The 22,388-nt window shown below is 40.6% G+C and overlaps 1 long non-coding RNA gene across 1 annotated transcript in view; it reads right to left on the reverse strand.

The window, feature by feature from the left end:
- The window catches only part of LOC147062508 (uncharacterized), a 145,907-nt gene that overhangs the window by 13,196 nt on the left and 110,323 nt on the right, over nucleotides 1-22,388 (reverse strand). The window contains exon 3 of the long non-coding RNA XR_015067305.1: nucleotides 20,661-20,697. This is a non-coding gene — a long non-coding RNA (uncharacterized LOC147062508). The remainder of the gene's footprint in view (nucleotides 1-20,660; nucleotides 20,698-22,388) is intronic.

Here is a 22,388-nt window from a genome sequence, read left to right on the forward strand (position 1 = left end):
TACGTTATAAAACTATAATCTAATTTAGTAGTAAAGAATAACTGTTTGATGATTCTGTTTCTGATCATATTTTGATCATTTCAGGGTCAAGTCACTCGTTTCTCCAGACACCGCTGAACTTTTAGGTGACTACATGAGAGTGGTGGCTACATCAATATTATCACATTCAAATTCCAATCATTTGTGATCTCTCTTGCACATCAACACAATTTACTTGATCAACAATGTATCTTTCTTCCACTGGACCCTTCATCTTAATCACCTCATGTGTTCCAGGCCCGCGACGTCACAATGGTCACTACTGCGAAGATGAGCGTTCAATGTGTGTGCAAGCTATCTATAGCCAGTGTAGCCCTGGGGATTTGTGTCCTAAACTCCATATTCATGACACATCACTTTGAGGATTAGAAGGGCATCATCAGATAGAGGGGTTTACAGCAGCATGCACACACACACACACACACGCACGCACGCACGCACGCACGCACGCACGCACGCACGCACGCACGCACGCACGCACGCACACTAAATTAAGAGTCTCCGAGATGCTCAGTAACGTTGTTGTCCGGGTAAGCATAGATTAGACGCTCTCGAGGAAGTTGTCCACACATTTTGGGCCATGTGTTTGTCATTACAGTTGAGATGTATTTTCTTTCCAGAGCAGTCAGGGTGATTGCTTTGTATCACTAACCCGAACAGTTAGGTGTTAATTTGGGCAGTGATTATTTGCCTACTTAGCCCTAACAGCCTCGAGTATTCGTTTCAAACTGCCAGTTCAAACACTTTGCATTGGACTTGCTAGTGTCAATTGTTGAGAGACGAAGGAATCCAAATTGTGTGAGGCGGGGGTTTATTAAGGCCACAGGAATCTGATCTGTGGTAGTGGAGGGAGGGGGGGTGTTAAGGGATGTGGGTGTTTTAGTGCCCACAGTGTGTCTCTGTGCTGTGATTGTATATTTTGTGGTTGTATGTGCATCCATGCATGCATGTGTGTGTTCTTATCTCCCCGGGTCCACAGCAGCAGGAGCATCAGAGGAAGCGTAGCCTTTCCTTCCTGTGCCTTTCACACTGTCACAACACACTCTGGCTATGAAACTCTGGCTTCATCCAACTTACAAAGCGACCGAGAGAATTTGTTCAAGGAGAATGTTCAGTATGTGTACGATATGTTGAACATACTGTTTATTTGACATGATGAGATGAATTACACAGGTGCTTGAGAGAAGCAGCTGGGGTGAAAGAGTTAGGAAAGTATGCTGTGGGGTGTTTGGAGGAACTGTAGATGTTAGGGCTGTGACCTCTATGGGGAAGCTGAGGAAGGACACCTTTCGACTTGATATCTTGCACCTGCAGCTAGCCATGGGCAGAAAGCCACTCCTTCCTGTTTCAGTGTGTTCCGTCCTTCAAAACAACACTGGCTCACTTTTGGTGACCACCACACGCCCCAAAATTACAGGACTACATTTGATGACAGCTAGTGAGCTGTAATGGTTAAACTGAGGTGAGCCAAGGTAGTTGTACAGATAACTACAGTGGTGCAGTTAAATTAAAGATTGAATAAATTGAATCATTCCGTGACAATGTAGTAGAAATGAATGGAAATACCAACAAACCAAACAGAAGATGTGACCGATGAGATGGCAATCATTGATCAAAGATTTATTTTTTGTTTGAAGTGAGTCGCACAGGATTAAGATCACAACGAAAATTATTCATCTTCTTCTTTTTTTTTCACAAAAATCTGCCATTTGAACAATTGTGTTTAGAGTTTGTATGTAATCCAGACGACTCAAATGTGCACTTTACAGTGCAGCATATTAAACACACACTAGAGCTATTAAATGGGAACTGTGCCAAACCAACACTTCATTTCAATTTCAAATCCAAGGCCCGACATTGACCTTTCAACACTAAACTAGTTAAGGCGTCACTTTCCCTCTTCGTCTGTTCTGCTACTTGTCAACACACCCCGTTTGCATTACCTTGTACTTCCAATGTTGAAGTCAAATCTATCTCCATGGAAGTTGTGATCACACTTCAATAACCACAGACAAGCAGTTGTGACCCCTCCTATATAACTGTCTCCCTAGCCACAATAATCCTTATTTTATTATTTGTTAGTATTGTGTTTTCTCCCCAAAACGCTCGTCCCTAAAGTAATCACCTCATCAGTTCAGCTAGCAAAAATATATGGATTAAAAAAAAAAAATCTATTAGAATGTATTTTTCAGAAGAAATAAGTCGTAATGTAAACATAATGTTTTCCTAGCCACAAGGTACTTAAAATAGTGAATTCTCAGCTTTGTGTTTGATTGCCATACACGCTGAATGAGGTGAGTTGGTAATTTTGCCTGACAAGCATACATCGGCATATCTTTAAGAGGGAGGGTTGCGCCACAGTGGGAGTGGTCACAATCAAATTCAATCATGGCCAATCAAAGCATCTCATTTAATTCCCTATAAATGCAGTGTGATATTCCCACAATGGAGTCTTGACATGGATTAAACACATCTGTTCCATGAGGTGGATGCGCTAAGACTGCCCCTCTGCACCAGATTGTTCATAAAAGCAGGCCTATAAGTTGTGTGGGACACAAACACACTTGAAAGCCGGCAGTATTTTTCCTGGTCTGTCTACATAGTGTTGAAAAAAAGAGGCCACAGATGAAGTATGACCATAAAGCTTGCGGGTAGAAAGAATAACTAGTGAACACGTTTATTGTCATAGCGAACCAAATTGTATCATTGTTTAGTCGCCATTTATTTTCGGACATAAAATGATCATTGGTGTTGTAAAATGATAACCCTGGTCGTTAATTGAAGCCAAAAGACTTTGTGATGTCCAAAATGGCAGTTATACAAAACTCATACTGGGAGGACCGCTGTTGCTTCAAGCTAAAGGAAGGGCGTGTGAGTGTAAAATAATACCAAAAAACTACACCAAAGGAAGAAGGGGAGATGGAGAAAAAGAGTGGGAAGAAAGCGGGAGATGGAGAGGCGGGGGTACCCTGGCGGGTGTTCCAAAAACCTGTCAAGGTATTTCCTTCTGCAAACACAAAATTTGCGGCACTTTGGAGAGAGGCGTGCCAACACTCACACATGCAGAGCCCCCAACACACAACAGCTGCAACTTTGATTTAACACATACTTTGATTGGATAGGTCTCAGGTTGACTCCCTCATCCCTGTGCAGTCGTGACTGCGGCCGCCGTGCACAGCTGCGCGCGTGCACACACCAAACTTAATGAGCCATTCAATACGCCACGAGCTCCGATGTCCCCCCCGACCCCCGCTGCAAGTACATAATCCCTCCGTCCCCTCACTTGATATACGTACGTCTCATCACTCCTGATTCTAACATACATGTGCCTGCACGCTCACATAAATATGCACACACAACCCACACATTATGTCCCACCGTTCTCCCTCTTTGCCAGCTGTAGTCTACCTTACGTGTTTATATAGCTTGCTGAACCGAGATGAAGAAAGAGTATCGGAGGCACGGACCAGTCTGTCTCAGGGTCTTTCCTGGGAATCACAGGAAATGGACCCCCCCCCCCCCCCCGACTCACTCCAAAAAAAGGGAAAGACAGATGAAAATAAGTAACCAAAACCTCAGTCATAAATGACAAGACTGACGGTAAAGACATATGTCCCAAGGGTCCACACAATTTGGGACTAAAATTGGGTAAAAACATTCCAATGTGATTCCAGTAAAAGCTACATGTAGATTTGGTGCTCTTAACTGCCGTTTGTTGGATATTACGGCAAAACAGCTTACTTTGTGTGTGTGTGTGCTGGTTTTGTTCTGAAAGAGTTTTGCTGCGTTGTGGGAACGTAAGGTGAGGCTGTGGTCAACATTGTGCCCCTTGGCCATGAACAGCATTACAACTGTCTGCCCTTTGTGCTCAAAATGAGCAAGGTTGAATCATTAAATATTGATTTAAAACTGCTAATTACTCCTTACATCCTCGGGTGAAGAGTGAAAAAGCAGGTTCTCAGATGATTTCGTAAAATCTTGCTGTCATCCACTCGTTTTATACTTTTTTGGTCTTCTATATTTCTTCAAGAGCAGCTTATAGTAATATAAAGGCTTAATGATTAATTTATTTTGGCGGGTTGAAATTGATGATGATAATGACATTTTTCCTAAAAAAACCCATCATAAACCAAAATCAATTCTTCTAATAAAAAGAATTAGGTGTCAAAGGGCCAAATGTAAGCATATGTTTTTGCTGTTTCGACAGTTTTTCTGTGTTAAATTGTACATAATTAATGGGACATTTTTGTTTCTTCGATGTTTTTATTTTACTTCTTTTTTATAATCTGTGTAAGTGACTAATGATGAAGACTAACTGCAAATGCTCGCTTGTCTTTTCATGCTCCTTGGTGGTCCCAATCATTCTGATTTACAACCGGGTTCTCTTCTTTTTCTCCACTCGTCGAGAGAAAGCACCAGCTGCCATGTGCCCCTGTGTTATTTGTCTTTAGAACAGACCCCCTTAATTACTTTCTGTTGTGCCCTTTTCCTACGAACCCTCCCACCCAAAATATTGAGCTCGTTTCTCTGGAAAGGGGACTGCAGACAACAGAGGTGCGTGTTTTGGTGTGACTGTGCTGCTTCATATTTAAAGCAGGTGTGTGTCCAAATAGTGAGCATGTGTGGGAATGTGACTTGAGGTCTGCATTTAACTAACAGAGTGGGACTTCTAGCCAAAGAATCTGACCACAAAAACCAAACCAGCTAACCTCAGTGTCTGGGTGGCAGCTCTGAACCTCGCCGCCTAATCAACTAAAGCATTATACAACTTTTGTGGTCCCGACCCATAAGAGAAAGTTCAAGATAGGACATATTCAACATATGTGTTTACTTTTGTGTCTTCACTTTCTCACACATCCTCCTTTTTTTTCTGCTGTTCAGGAGTATAGACAGGTGAGAGAAGATGTCATGACCCTTGACCTTGCATCATTCTCAGGGTTGCTCTGGGTGGCCAACTGGGTTGACCTGACCTCAACCCTCACAGTGACCCTGGGGTCACTGCCAGTTGCTGCTGTTTAGCCACGACAGGCCCACGAAAAGAAAAAAAAAAGCTGAGAGACCCTTTCTGTTAATTCGAAGCGAAAAGATATCCCCCGTAAATTTATAATTGTACGTTTTTGCTTCACATACCTACAATTACATGCTGCCTAACACATGATTTGCCCTCTGTGGCGACAGTCATGCTAACCATAATGAAGCCGGGCTTTAATGACTTACAACTGCTCAGCATTAGAAGAAACTGCAATGGCCATAGTGACACTATTATTTTGATAGTAAAGTAACATCAAGCTAATCCAAAGTGAATAGTTGTCGCTCATTCAAAGTCAAGGGGCTCTTGTCCACCTGCGACACTAATGAGGACATGCACAATAGAAAATGGGTAGATGGAAGAAAGTACATAAAAGGCACTTTCAAGGGGATTAAAAATCGAAATGTCACGACTTTGTTGTAGTTCAAATGCCCATATCTTCTTTGAACTCAAGTCAAGTTTAATTATATAGAGCTTAATTACAAAAACAGCCTTAATCAGCTGCCATTTATGCAAATCTGCATTGTATTTATTCAAAGTTGTATAAAATTATGCTGGTTTATGCTATTTTTAATAGCTTTTCACTCTTGCGAAAGTAAAAACTTGTGAAAATGTGACGTGTATTTGTCAATTCCAGCTTATTAGGCAGCTTTATTTCCAAATACATTCAAAAGAGCCTCTTGTTTGGTTCAAATTAGTATTAATTCATACCCAGTCCATCAGTCTGTCATCATTTTGTCATTATTTCAGGTCGGCCCAGTCCGTTCGAGTCGTTGGCGACAGCCACTTGGTGTCGAGAATGTACTTCGCGGTACTAGGTCACACAAAGGCACAGCACAAATAGATATTCAGCCATCATCGCATTATGGTGGAGTACAACATTTCTGTAGCCAACCAACCACTATCAGGTACCAGATCTCCACGGCGAGTTTTTATCGCTTCAATTTATTTACATTTGTTCCCACTGTCTCACTATTGTGCAGCCCTCTCAAGGACATAACTTTTTCAAGAGAATGTGTGCTCATGTGGACTCATTTGCATAAGTAGGCCATTGGTTCCTAATGGAGACGTTTTGTTCTGACGCTAACAAGGTGTCTCGCCGGAGCTCTCGTTCATTCGCGCCTTCCTGTCGTCCGCCGACTCTGACGTCCGGGCAATCAGCGTCATGTTTGGGCGCTCTCTATGTGTGATTTACGAGCTCCTAGGTTCATTTAAAAGCCATTGTTCTCCTCTGACAGATACCACGGGCCCCTTCGTATTCTCACTTGTGGACCGCACACACTGGCTCACACAGCTGCCGCTTATTCTGCTACGCACTTGCCCATCTATCACTGAGCAAAGCAGGAGAAGATTGTTATCCCAGTTACAAGATTAACTCAGAGATGACCAACGATGGGCAATCCAGAGGTGAGCTGGAAAACACACAGATGAGAGAAACAGAAAAAGGAGAGATCTTGGCTTTTCAGAAACAACTTCATTGTCAATGAAGGATCAGTTTTAGATGAAAACTGATTCCCTGCTTTGTCCAATGAAAAACACGCATTGATTGCGTCATACGACTGAATACATCTTCAGCCTTCTTCGATCAACTGAATACTTGTAAAAATAGAAAAGATGAGAAATGTAAAATTCAGTGATAGAATACAGTTGTCTAGATTTCAAAACAAACACAACCACTATTCAACATCATGTCACCATATGTGAATGCCATTTTTAAACACGGTACTCAGGCACAAAGAGAAATGAAACCAACGTCAGTCAAGTAAAAAAAAAAAAAAAAAGTGAAAGGCAAACGGCAAAAGGCTCCTTCCTTACATCTCGCCTCCTTGCGTTTTGCTAAATGCTCCGAGGGTGTCCATCTGTAAATTCATCAAGGAACACCTTTCCTTGATTAAATGGGTTTAGACTGCAAATGGAAGGCAGCAGAGGAGGCAAAAGGAGGGGGTGGTAATTTGGAGAGTAGAGGCTTTATGAGAGCAATCATCTCCAATAAGAACCGCTCGGGAATCTCAAGCGGTGAGCCCACCAACCCGCACGTTCAAACAAACACAGTTGCACTTTCTCTTGAAAAAACCTGCGCCTATGTGTTAATTCAATTGCTTACACTGAGAGCAAAAGAGTTTTTAATCCCAATGCTCATCACTTACTTTAATTTGGGGAGATGAAGAAAAGGTGGCGTCCCACAAAGTGGGCTGGATTGAGTTACAGCCTCTGCTCCGCCTTTGAACGGGAGATTAACTTCTTTCTCTGAGTTCATATTTTCATTTGGGACTGCCTGTGGTCAGACGGAGGCTGGCGGGGAAAGAAAACACAGGACAAGAAGGAGGGGGAGGCTTGGGGAAGATATAATGTTGGGATAATAAATCATATGCACACAATATAAAAAAGTGGCAAGAAGTCGCATGAGCGACCAAGTTATCGAGCAGTTGCAAGTTCACACAGCGCGCTAGTCTGTGATGAAGCACTGAGGAGCAGATGTGTGCTTTTGCTGTTCCGAATGTGTCTAAAAGAAGAACACACTTGGCTTTGAACGTTAGCATACAAATAGTATAGATAAACCCAGAATTTTGGGCATTTCTCAGAAAGAAAGATAGACAGCTTGAGTGCAGAGTGGTTGCCCGTCATGTGGTTACTGAACTATCTGTATTGCTTTTGCTTCTTTGATAGTAAAGGGCATTCATGGCAGTATTTTGTCAAAACATATGTGACCAAAGCTAGACTAAAACGTTTTGGAGTTTCCCCTCAACTAAAACTATCACATAAAGAAATGATTGAACTGTGACTGAATAAGCATTTTTGTCCATAACAATAAAATTTGGACAAGTTCGACCAAATCTACTTGGCAAAACTAAATGGTGGCCAAAAACAACATTGTTTAACCAAACACAAGCACTGGCTACTTACTTCAGCAACAACTCAGTTGAAGGACGCATTAATCACACGTAAACGATTCTATAACAAAGTGACAAAATGTGGTATTAAGTTGGACCGTAATTGAATATTTCACAAAGTGACTGATTAAATAATAAGAATAAAAAACTAAAATAATAATAATAAATACATCTCTGGTAAAAAGGCTACTTTCAACACTCTGACCTTTCATTTCAAAGAGGGGAATGCTTCCAGTATGCAGAAACATATTTGGCATTATTGATAAAAACATCCATAATAGCATGTATTATTTTTATTATTAATTCCTTCGTGAATACATGGATAAGCCTTATTGTTACTGGTATCAGAATAGCTAGATTCTTGTAAATATCCGTCCAGAGGGTTCGAACTAGCTTTTTCTCCTCAACACTCTTAAGTCCCTTAACCTGATCAAAAGTGAGCCCCACAATGTAAATCTGATCAAAAAGTGTCAAAGTACCAATAGTACTTTCACGGCACATACTTAAGGCTTAGTTTTTGCTGTACTGTACATTAAAATGAAACTCATCTCATGGGAATTGGTAAATCTAAATACAGTATGTAATGCAAATTTAGCTTCATGGGAAAACCATCCATCCATTTATTATCCCTTTTACCATTGATTTAAAGTAAAAATGCCTTGACGCGACACCAATTGCAGTTACGGCCAGTTGAAATGATATCAATGGACAAAAAACATTGTGACTCCAGGAGCAGTAACAGTGTGTCAGCGTATCCAGAAAACTGCCGCCAAAGATCCCGTAAGTGCAGTCGTGTAAGTGGGATGCTGACAGCTTTTTGGAGAGCTTGTTCTCTGCTCTAACGGGCCAAGTGTTATTATCAAACCTGAGACAGCCCATTGGCATTGAGTTTCATTTGCGTGTGTGTTGTGTGTGTGTGTGCTTGTACGCGTGGTACGGTGAGAAGGGCAGAGAGAGACTCGTCGGGTAGATTAGCTGCAGGAAAGCAGCTGTGTTTGTACGCATTGGCCAGAGGCTTTGACTTGTCAGTCACACGTAAGAATACACACACTACCGTACACTCCTCTCATATTCTCATCTTCCTCTCACGTAAAAAGGCAGAGCAAAGTCAGTCTTGTCTTGTTGGAAACAATCCACCTGGAGGAACACTCTGTGTATTCTGTACAGTATTTTCAGATGGTTATACTAAACTTTAACTACCCAACTCAAATGTTTTGGACCGTTGGTTTACCGATCTAAAATATCAACTGCAATTTATCGGACTGAGACAAAAAAAAAAAACGCTACTCGAGAAGAGCGAGGATCCCTGGGGGATATATGAAGCCCCTGTTTGTCTGAAAACAAAATTTTGCTGGAATCTGTTTAAAAAGTAAAAGCTGCAATGAGTAGCGTAGAACTTTCTTGATCCGAAAATGTATCCTATATTGTAACATTCATGAAAATAATCAGCCATGTGTCCTATTTCTTTCTCAGCAACATAGCATTTTCATACTTTTGGTATCCTACAAAATTCTGAGAACATGCTCGTCTAGAATACTTTATTTGTACTCAAACTTGGTTTGGCTGACAGGGCGGAGGAACTCACTAAGTTTGGAATTCTTTTGTGGTTTTGGGGCTGTGGATAATGGGAGAGTGAGCATTACATTGAATCCACACTGGATACTAAACTTATCTGTGCATGATGAGCTGAAACGATGGAATAGCTTAATGATCCTACTGTATTACCCATCCCACTTAAATCAGTCCCAATACTTCCCAGACATCAATTTCTGCACCAACATCTCTCCACTACTGGCTCTACAGCAAGAGTCACTGACCTTTTCAAACTGATTTGGGGTCATGTCAAGGACTACCAGTTTGATACGCACTTTTAAAATAAGTGGATCTGACACTAAATTTCATTGTTCAACACTTAATTTCTATAAGTATTTTCAATTAAAATATATATATATACTTTTTCAACAGCTCATTTTTACTACATCCCTAGGAAATCTCCAGGTTACTATTTTGTAGAAATACAGCCTTTGTCCAGTGTGGGAGAAATAGGAATCGGTGTAACCCTCAAAATAACTGAAGAAATAATGAAGAATGCATTGGCGTCTTATGTATACAAACATATGTAATACGTTGTATATAGTAAATTTCCTGAATGAAGAGTTTGTTTCAGCAACAGGTAGATTTTTTTTATTAAAAAAGTCAAAGCTATAAATTAGAGCACATGGTAAAATCTGTGTTGCGCAAGCTTTTATAGGTCAAATGTAAAACAATAATATCACACAAAGCTGATATGCTAAAAGTAGTAATGCTATTTTTTAAATAAGTATCAAAAATACATTTAGGAACACAAGTAATCTATGAGATTTTTTTAAATTTCTCCTATTCAGTGTGTGTATGTGTGTGTGCGCATGTTACTCAAATCTATAAGTCCCCTGCTTGTGGCACTCCCCGGGGGCTAATGTTAAAATAAACAGCCAGATGTCAAGCATGCTGTGGGAACAGTCAGAGGGGTATGGGACTGTGTCTGTGTTGCTCGGCACACCTCTGCACAAATATTGGTCACGGTGTCATGGCCCGCAAGTTGTGTGATGGACCCAGTCTGACAGAGAGACAGGCAGCAGAGGAGAGGGTCAGACAGTCCAGGGAAGTCATTAACTGTTTGTTGCCCAGGTTCCGTGTCAAAAAGAAACATAGATGAACGCAAATCAAAGGTCATCTGTCAATATGTTCCTTTCCTTGTCAATGTTTTTAGGCAATGGAGAACAAGTTCTCATTTGCAATACTGACATAGCTGCAGACTGCAGAGTAAAGCAACGCTAAAGAAAAGCAAAGACGTATTCAAGATGTTAACAAGGCCTGCCTTTGCTATTTTGATTTGTTCTTGAGAATTTGTTCAATATTTCTCATTTGGTTGTCATCCTCATATCATCACACAAGTGGCTGTTGGCAACCGATCACAATTCGCATTCCTGTTTCTAAACCAATCAGGGCGATGTATTCACCAGCTCGTCCATTGTACACCAGTCGTTGACAGTTTCCCATCACAAAACTTTTAAACAAAGATAATATTAAAATGACTGAGATAAGGTTTTGTTTTTTGATTTGTTGGTGAGTTTTCCTGTCATTGGGCAGAAACCTGACTAAAAATGGCGATGACTTTGGGAATGAAACGGTTAATAATACTGCAGGAACAGAGACTGGGAGTGGTGGTATGCACGGTGAGCAGGGAGCAAAGTTTTGGTGGGGTTTGCCAAGAGTTTTATAGATACTGCAAACATGGACCAATGAATTTGCCTGGTCCTAACATGATTTCATTGACAGTAATCCAATGAATACAACGGATTCTAACATACATTGAATTTTTGCACATTTGTCTATAGCTAATCATTAAAAGCAAGTTTGCTCAAATAACACGATTACGATACGCCACCCCACTGGTGCAATGAGTTTTAATCAAAGAATTATCTTTATGGGACAATATCTCTTTCTGCAACATGCAGAATCATGAATCACAAATATTTCAGCAAACTTTTCTTGCCTGAGATTGAATGATGTGCTTGAGACGGAGTGTGAAAGAGAAAGTGGGGGACGGGACAAGAGGGTTAAGTAGGCCATGACTGAATGGTGGTAGTGTCATGTGTTTGATGTTCATATCACATCCGCCTGATTGGGTGACTCCAAACAAACTGACGGAAGTGCCGTTCCACACTTTGAGCACGCAAAGTCATAAAATCAAAAAACGGGGTCAGGGGGAATGTAATACTTATGAATAAACCCTTTAAGTCTTATTAATTGAGAGGGTTAATAATGTTCCCTTGTTACTATTTGATACATTTCACCAAAGTTTCTGTATTTATTTCTTAAGCTTTTTGCTTGAGGCAAGTGACAACACACACAACATGCACATGCATTACTTGTACATGATGTTGTTACACAGAAAAACAAACTGAAAGACTCCTCTTGAGATTTCGTGTTCAAATGTGTAAAGAAAAATACACACGCACACACACGACGCACGCCTCTCCGGGCATGATGTTTACAAATGTTGCTCCCCAGTGGCACGGCTCGCTGGCCTAATAAACAGCTGTCCGTGGGGATATTCTACAAATAAATCTGCAGATCCATTTTAAAATGCCTGTGTGGCAGTAAGAGAATGGTGAAAAAGAAAGAATAGAAATAAATGAGCTTCAATTTGCCTCACCAGAACTTTATGCAACTCAATTGGAATGTATGAATATTAATTTCCCTTAAGTGTATGTTCTTTTTACATTTGTATGTAGGATTTCAAGCAGGACTGTGTTACAGGTGAGCTGGACACTATCCCAGCTGAAGCAAGGCAAGGTTGACCCTCAAGGCACCTTTTTGTCACGCTAATCCTGGAACTTTACTGACACACCTCATATGTGCCTTGTGAAGGGCTGGCGACCTGAACTTCTCTCATCCAAATTTAGGTAGGATATGCTCCAGTTTAATCGTGATCCTATTGAGCTATTTTTTTTTTCTGTAGCAAATCAGGTTTTCATAATTGTAGTAATAATTTAACTAGCAGTATGGCAATGTTTTGCTCATATTTATGATTTTTTTTTTCCTGTACTGTTGAAAATGGACAAACGCACTTTTACAGAAGCAGCAGGCCAACCTTTAAATGTTGCTTCTTGCAGAGACTGCTTATACAGCACAGCACAACACAAAACAGCACATTTTCTCTTAGTGATGATGGTGAAAATGCAATTTATGGACGGGTGTGGCACAATAAGGTGAGGCCATGAACAACCGTTCTTGTTGTTTTATTGGCAGTGTTAATACGCTACCTCCTGTTAAGAAAGCTCCAGGAACGCATGAAGGTGCATACACATGCACGTACTTACAAGACCCACAAGAAAGCGCACACACACACATTCTAACACAGATCCCAATTAAAAGAACATGTCTACATGTGCACTTTTGGAGATGTGTTAAACTGTGAGACATGTTTTACATTGACTCACATTTTGAATCAGGAAAAAGATGTTTCAAACCGTACACTATCAAACCATAAAACAAGGAGAAAACCTTGTGTATTGAAACCAACCTCAGTTTTGCCTTAGGGAAGTCAGCAAACTATGCAAAATGCCAATGGCATGCACTGAATTTAAATTACATAAAAGATATTTGAACACAAATGATAATATAAGCACACCTGAATTAAAGCCGCAATAGCTATATTTAGACAATATAAAATGTAAATGTCAAACCTTTTTGAGGTGTGTTGACACGTTACAACATTGCATATTTGCAAAGAAAGATGTAACACAGGTTTAAAAAAAACAAAAAACACTGGCTAGTCATTGATTGTTGTCTTTATCTGCCGGCTCTTGTGCACTATATTCACCAAAGCCTTCAGTATTCTTCAGTATTAAAAAGGAACAGCCGCACAACTCCTTCACCATAAACTTTCTCGGCCTCTGTTACTTCCAACACAAGACAAATTTGCCAATGGGTTTTCACTCTTTATATTTGGCCAGTTTTGGTGAACAATTTGTCGCTTCTCGTGATCCAACGGCGCATTTATAAAGATACTCCGAGCTTGTGAGCATGCTCTGCTTCACTGCGACTGTGCTGTAGTGCACTCCCAGCACTCTGACTAGACACACTAAAAACTGCTGTTCGTTTAATAACATAAGCCACGTTTGGAATTGAATGGGAGGGGAGTATGGTCTGCCTTCCGAACCACACAGTCACAGGGTCACGTCAGAGTATATTTTCGATCACAACCCACTGAACTGGAATGCCATTTTTACATTTGCTGCAAATTCTTTGTTTTATATGTCCTGACTAATGAGCATTTTAATAGATGCATAAAGGTCTTTAGTAAAAATAGCGTTAGTTAGAAAGACGTTGATATCTACAACGCTAATTTAAAAAGTCAAATTTTGCTTGAAAAAAGTTCAATCTGCTTGCAACAGAACCGCCACTACTTTGTTTTACAGTATGTTTTTTACTTCATTTAAAATAAGTACCTCTCCAGAATTCGGCACTGCCACAACCTCCCCCCCAAAAAGCAATGGTGCTGGTTATAGAAAACAACTGTTGAATCAAAACTAAGCCACACAAACCATTCATAGTGCTTCCATTGTAATTTGAATTGAGTGCTAAACCTGATCAAATTGTCCCTGCTGCCACTTTCAGCACACTGACACAAATACAAGCTAGGAGGCAAAGGGAACGACAGGCAGGCTCCAGAGCATAATTGAACATGTAGCTGCACCACCGCAGGGACTTGGCAGGCGCTCGGGGGAGAAGACTTAGCTCTCAGGGAGAAGCCTGCAGGCCAAGCAGGCTGAGCTGTGCCAGGCCCACAGCGCTCCCCTGTTTCCTTTTTTCATTTCAAATACCCCTCTGCCATCAAATCTTTTCCTCTACGACACTTTTCACAATACCTTTCCTTTAGCTCGTTTGAGTCATTTGTACTCCAGTTAAACCCAGTCTTGTTTTGGTAAGATTCAAGTTGTATCCAGTAATAAAGTTCAAGCTTGTACTGTCTGTAAAGACACATACACCCAATTAAACCAGCATGGATGCCACTGCATCTATGTAAAAATAAATATGCACAGAATGCACTGGCAAGTTTTTCCTGTGAAGCTGTGGTCAGTATGCAAGAAAAAGGAGAGTCAATCTAATTTGGGAAGCAAATCAAACAGCATCACATCTACAGAGAAACACTCCAAGAATTTGAGCGTTCATGACTGCGTCTTTGAGAGCGGCCGTGGAACAACAAACGACATAGATCTTTGTTTTGTCGGCCTCTATGTAAAGATGTGTAAGAGCTACATGTATATTTGTAAGGTTTTGTGCAAGCCGCATGTAACTGATGTGTGGTTTGAGCATGTGTTATGCTAACACCCGTCTGGTATTTACACATCCCTTCCCTTGTACAGTACGCTCTTTCACTAACTCGCTTTGAAGAGGCTTACCTAAACAAGCCTCCGTGGCATAGACCCAACTTGACCCGGGCCTGACCAATCCAGAGGCCTTGAATTGAGAGGGAAAGAGGATGGTGACGTTTCTGCTTGTCTGTAGAATAAATTTTGGGTGGCAGAGAAAGAAAGAGAGGGAAATGGAAGAACAGAGCGGGACAACTTTGGAATATATGGATGCTTCCTTTGCTAAAAGAGTTAAGTCAACTTCTGCTAACTGAAGTACTCGTCAAAGTTTTAGGGGCCCTGAATTCCTGGCTGGAAAAGATCAATTTCACTATTTTCTAAGTTTATGAAAGACAGCCACGACGGCATGAAGGCTATGACAAAAAAAAACATCAAATCCGACTACATGTAAAATCTTCTCTCTCTGTGTTCCAATACAAATTCAAGCTGGAGCTGAGATTCAATTTACAAGGTGTTCTTGAGTACCCTCCTAAAAATGTACAAGAAAGCCGATGTCCTTACTTCTCTCTGGAGTTTTATTTCAGTCTTGCGAGGCTATATAATGAAGCTCAGACTGTAATTGGGCCAGCTGCGTTATTTTAGGTCTCAAGCACAAAGTAATTACTGAGGCTGTACCCGACTCAGAGCATGCTGTGCATCTACTTGGGACCCAACAACAAACATGCTTTCACTATAATAATTACTCAAAAACGAGTCAGAGACCATCCATCCATTGACTTGCTTTTTTTCCAGGGTCGGGTGGCGGGGGCACCAGCTTATGCAGAGAACTTGATATTTTCACTTCTTCCAGCTTTTCTTCACTCGGAAGACGTCCAGAACACATCCTAATCAGATGCCCGGGCCACCTCATTGGGCTCCACTGAATGTGATCGGTGTGACCTTGAACGACCCCTGACGTAGGAACATTTGCCACCTGTGCACTCCAGTGAGATAAGGAAGTAGAACTGCCTCCTGCTATAAGCAGAGGCTGCTGTAGAAATAAAAGTAGTGCAGCTCAATCTCTGGATGGTGTACTCAATGTATCAAACGTGGACCCAACAGTGACCTTAAAACCGAGTAATGTATGTGGCGATTTTTGCCATCGCACTCCTAATATGTTTCTAGTGTATTGAAATAATAGTTTTATTTAGTTTTGGCAAAGTCTCATTCATCCCGATTCACAACTCCCACACAAGATAAAGCACTTCTACTGGTATCTATAGCACAATGCAAAGCACTGGACGAACAAAGGAGCACACATTTTGAAATAAATTTCAAGGCTTTGGTTGAAGGACAAATCATCATCACCAGGCAATTTGTGGTGCTGTCATTCCACCACTGAGCTAAACACCCACACATGGCGGCCAATAGAAAAAAGTTGAGAGTAGCACCGTCTGTTTGTTGCCATCATTGTTCTGCATTTAGTTACTTTTATGACAAGATTGTGCAAACAGTTATCCGCCTGTTATGCAGCCAATTTGCATTAGTGTGTGGACACTGATGCAGCCAAAGCAGCAGCCATTTCACTGACAAGTTGGCTTTGACAGACAGATAAAATGCAAGTCGAGGCGGTTGCTGGGACGATAATGATTAAAATCAACGAGCGTTTGCGTCATGTGTGAAGAAGACCCACCCTCTACTATGCTGAGAGGGAGCAATGGGAGGAGAATGTACTGAACAAATCTGCATTCAGCATTTGCCAAGCCACCACAGCACTGGATTTGCGAGACTATCTGAACATTTGTCTTGCACTCAAATGGGAAGTTGCCCAGCTCTCCAGCAATCTGGAGGGTTGCGAAACACTGATCCTTTTTGACTTCTGCATCGGCTGCATCCTGTTGACAAGTCAACTCAAACAACGTGACTGTGACTTGAGCGGAGTTAACCTGTAAAAAAGAAAAAGGGAAAGGCTGGAAGTGCAACTCTTGACATCGGATGGATTCAGCACATCTGAATTGTTGCAGAGTTGAAAGGCTACTGTACACGTGCGTTTTCTCAGATCGTGACTAAGCTAAAATCCAGGAGGCTGCTGTGCCGGGGATCAGCACAATGCAGTGCTTGTGTTCGCTGACCTCCTCATGCAGAACGTTTGAAAAGGTGTTTGGGCAAAGAACTTAATTTAGCAACAGAACCAGTGAAGAAAAACAATAGTATGAGAATACAAATGCATTCTATGCACCATTACACAATACTGTAATGAACAAATGGAACAGTTCTTTCAGTGAGGGCCATTAATGGTCAATGGTTCAAATGTTTTATTTCCAGTAATTCAGTTGGATAAAACTCCCTGGTCACTGTGATTCTTTGTAAGGTTGCGCAAAAAAAAAAAAATCACTTGTAACAAATGAGACGTGTTGTGTTGTGTGAGTGCTGTTTAACAAGGCACATTTATTTGTTTCTAAAAATGGAACTTTTTTATTTTTGTATTATTGTTCATTTATTTGTATTTCACTACAATTTTATTATTTTATCTAAAACTCCTATAAAGTGAAAATATATGTCCATAGACACACCATAAACAAGTGGTTGGCAAGCCTGCCAAATTGCCATGCATATAAAATAGGGCTTCAAAAATCATGCAAAATTAAGCATCTCTCAAATGCTGTGGGCAGGAAACCACGCCTCACTGAAAAATGCATGCTAATTTCTTATGCTTTTATATCCCTGTTTGAGCACTGATTATATGTTGACATGCAACCAGATAGCTCTCAAACTTGAAGATTCAGGGGTTCAAGTTTTAAGGGTTCTTTTTCACATGAACTCCTCATTTTAAATAACACTGAAAGACTGAAGGTCATTTACACCCAAAGTTAGAAAGATGAAATTATCAGACTCAAAATTTGGGCTCTAACTTTCATCTGATCCATCTCAACTGCATCTTTCATAGCATAAAATTATTAGGTTGACAGGGGTGGGGGGGCGACAACATGCTCTGACATTGCATCCCCTTGCTAAAAGAGGCATCCACTGCCAATTACTTCATTTAAATACACACAAATACCACCGGCACATCGAGATGCATTCTGCTTGGCATCCTACTTTGTGACGCATCTGTGCGTGCTTTATGAATAAGTTGCTATCTGGTTGCTCCATTTTTACCAGTTAGCAGCATGCAAAAGTCACACAATCCTTTAATGAATTTGACACTGAGCTATCTTGTATGGTGTGGCCTTCAAGGAAAAATGTTATTTCATGGTGTACTCCTAGCTCACTAGCTGACTAACTAGAATATTAGTGAGAATTTTTCTGCGTAACAATTAAATTTGACTTGATTCATCACCTTGTAAAAAAGTGAATGTTAACTTTTTAAAAGGTGTGTTAAAAAGGTTCATTTTTACTTTCAATTTATTCTCTCCTTTTGTTTCAAAACATTTATTCCAAATTATGATCCAACATTTGCAAGGCTTTTGTTCTTGAAAATGATGCAGAGTTTTGGCAGTCTATAACTTCAGATGATAAGATTAAAGGCATTTAAAGACATTCCTAGTCACGCAGATATGAAAAGATGGAACCGCTTCTGAAAACAGATGTGACTAGAGACACAAAGTCTGACCTGAACTGCATACATTGTCAACATGTATGTTATTTTTCTTCATTACAGGAAGCGCATTTCAAACATGTATAAGATTTACAATCATTACTTTCCGAATTATGGTCTGCAAAAGTGACTTGAAACCAAATGTGCCGTGACTCTATAAAGACACCCATTCAACACTTTTTATCGGAACTGAGAAAAGGCACACTCAGTCATCTGCCTCTCTTCATCTTCCTTTTCATGCCTCCAACTGACCTCTTCCTCATTCCAAGCCTGAGTCACTTGGAGACCGTCGGTTTACGAATCTTACGCCATCGAAACTATATACTGATGGCTGTCACATCACACTTTCAGTGGAAAATTTAGAGAGTTCACTCAGCACTTTTGTTGCAACCGGCTCTCACCAGACGGACCCTAAGTGGAGTCACATTGTCGGAACCAGAACAGGAAAAGAAGTGCGTGAACTAATGGAAAGAATGACAAAGGTTATGATGAGCAAAGGAGAGGCAAGCTCAGGAAAAGGTTAGAAACAATTAAAAATACACAACAGGGGAGCAATCTGGCTACAAAAATTTGGAGAGATCCTGAAGATACTTTGATTTTTGCATGAATGTGCCTACTTGCAGACAATGTATACACCATGCAGCAAATCATTATCAAGGAATCTGCTGACGCAATGTTCAAAAAAAAAAAAACGGGAATATGTGCAGATGAAATAATCTAGAAAAGCTAAAACAGCGCCAACAAATGAGCCAATATATTATTCCCACACATATTATATTATCCTGCGTCATGCACTGCTACAATGGTGGTCTGTACACTGGGTATTGGATTTTAAATGAAAGGAAGATGTGCTTTAACTGCAGAATTTCTGCTTTTATTTGAGAGGATTTACAACTAATTCAGGTGAACAGAATGGGACTTGTAACAGTTTGTGTGCGTGCCTCCCATTTTAAGGGTACAAAAGTAATGGGACACTTGGCTGCTCAGCTGGGCATGAATCAATCAAACTGGTTCCCTTTTATTTAGTGATGTGCCTACAGACAAAATCAGCAGGATAAATTCTGATTTGAGATCATAATGCGTCAGAATTCACTGGACAGACAGCGCCTATCGAGGACAATGTCTCTAGATACTGTGAAAGCAGCCCGACAGTTTTTGGAAATAAAGACGTGAAATGTTCGGCAATGCCCGAGTCATTTTACTTGACCTGAATTAAATTGTGAATGTATTTCACTTGCTAAAAACAAAATATCTGTAAAAAACATCCATAGAACAAGCAGAAACTGAAGACAGCTGCAGTCAAGGTCGAGCAGAGCAACACTGGGGATGAAATTCAGTGTGTGGTGATGCCGTTGACTTCAAGTTGAGTGTCTGTTTCAATCAGTAAAAATGTGCTTAAGAATTTGATAGGGAAGTCATCATTTTCATATGTTGCAAAGTGGTGACATAAACTCTATTTTTGAAAGCAAAGTACGCTTCTAAGCAAAGTGTTCAAACAATATGATACAAGAGGCCATTTTTGAAGAAATCAATGCGAAATCAACACTATCAAGAAATGCATGAATACGCCAGGCAGATAAGCTCACTTGCATTCCAGTTTGATTGCAGTACTTCTAGTGCACAAAAAGGCAGAAAAGGAAGGCCTTATTTCAGTTCCTTCAAATAAATAGTGTCTTAACAATGTGTTCGTGAGGATAAGGCAGTCTGCAAGGGTCTATTAGGGTGGGGCGAGTAAATGGTGAGGACAGCGGTTTTCAAAGGAATTTCAGTTTGTGCTTGTCCGCAAATGAAGTTTTCATGCGGATATGTGAACGTCTCCAGTAGGCAATGCGTGAGATGGCCACAGTGTGATGTTCTGCGATTCACGGTTCCTCCTCTTATAGCCAATGTAGTCGGCCGCAGATGATGTTGCAAGCTCTCGTCCGTCACAGCCGTGTGAGGATGACAGAGAAAGGAAGTAACTCCAGATTCAACCAGACAGACCTGGTTGACTCAGGCCTGTGACCTCATGACTCCATGTAAAGTCAAGTCAAGAAATGTAGACAAGTTGTTTTAGAGAGCTCTGATCCTTTAAATGGGCCATAATGACTCTGAGGCTCCAGGCACAAACGCCTCAGTGGCTCCACATTCATTTGGCTCCTCTTCTCCTGACTTGTGAAAACACTCATTTCATTTGGACGTCAAGATAATCTGGCCTACAAGGCGATGCAGCTGGAAAATTACTAATAACAAAGAGACTCCCCCAATAATATCATAAAACAAACCTGTAAGCAGAGCTGGAGTCATCTCCTTAGGCGAGGCCTAGAAAACATTTAGAGAAGAAAAAAAAAATCTGGATCCTAAAATGACGCGTTTGATGGCATTACATATTCTGAACCCACAAAATTGAATATCATACGGTGGAAATATATACAGTGGTGCCGCGAGACAAGGTTGAATACATTCTGTGCCCGTTTACACAACTGTAAACACTCATATCTCAAATCATCTTCCCCATAGAAATGAATGGAAATCCCATTAATTCGTTCCATACTCACCCCACCAAAACCACTACTACTAGTACTACTACTATTACTCAGAAAGATGATAATGTCTTATGTTCGTCTACCATTTTGTATTCAAATATCAGTTTCTTCTAAAATCACAACCATCAAGGCTAACATTGTTGCTGTTTTTTGTTATATTAAGGTAATCAGACTTTTTTAAGGACACGATACAGTGAGTGGCCGCTTGCCAAAGCGCTGCTCATCGTGAAGCACTTTAAGTTGAGTTCTTTGCCACCATGCAGGGCTCAAATCTCAAGTCTGTGCTCACAGGTCAATGCAAAACATCAGCTGACAGTTTCTCGTGTAGTGTTGATTACTCACTCATGTATTTTAGGTTTACCTAAAAAAAATCTTTGAGATGATACAGTACTCTCACTTTGAAATTATGCTCATTTGATCTCATCTTTTGACTACACTGTAAGGCATCAGTTGTTGGCAAATACTTTAGTTTGTAATGAATATAGTGCTAAGTTTTTTTTGCTATTTTCCACTAGATTCCCGTAGGAATATGATCGATAGGCCAGGGTTTTAGACCATTTCAGACAATTGTGAGATCAAAGACAAAGCGTAGTATTTGGACAGCTATTTGCAAAAGGTCCATCAGCCATGTCCCAGTATAGGGGAAGGGCAAAGATGATTTCCACCTCTGTGATGACGCCATGAGTACTGACATTTTCGAGAAATATATTTTGCTTGACTCTAGTTCACATATCGATAAAACTAAACTACTTGCACAGATGTGGCTGTGGAAGAGGGTGTGTTTGTACTGGATGGGAGCTTGGATATGTTGGCACAACTACGAGATGCAGTAATCACAACACTTCCTTGACCTTCACAGACTGGTTCACCTAAACGAGACAATCCGATCTTGGGTTAGTGGGAGACAATGACACCCGAAGCGTAACTTGAACCATTAAGTACTGTGATGTCATTTTATGTCGATAGCAAGTGGCAAAATGGCCGCCTCTTGAGATGGATAAAAATGAGGGGATTTTGCTCCTTAATTCATATTCCACACACAATATTAATCATAATCTTGCGTTTAGACCACTGAGGATGGCTAGAACATATTCTTGAATGAGGGCTGCTTTTGAATGCAGGTTTCTGTTTCTTGGAAGTAGACTTATCTCTTGATATTTGGCCTTTCCCCTTTACGAAGAAAGGGGTTGTTCCTCTTGTTTTTTCTTCTTCTCATTTTTAGAATTTGTTGGTGTACTTCTACACTCAGTTATCAATCATATTTATTTCAGACGCTCTGTGTGGCTCGGCACGAAATGTCCCAGGACCAGCAGCGGTGGCTGGGGACTGCTGTTTGTAAAAGACATGGGAGAAACAATAACATATTCATTGTTCAGCAGTTTAATGTGTCAATAAATTAATTTAATATGAAATATTTTATTTTTGTTCATAAAATAAAGCACTACAATGGTCCTTGTTTCCTCACAA

The sequence above is a fragment of the Syngnathus leptorhynchus genome, chromosome 1 (genome assembly GCF_054491065.1).
Source record: "Syngnathus leptorhynchus isolate UIUO chromosome 1, UIUO_Slep, whole genome shotgun sequence".
Taxonomy (NCBI): Eukaryota; Metazoa; Chordata; class Actinopteri; order Syngnathiformes; family Syngnathidae; genus Syngnathus; species Syngnathus leptorhynchus.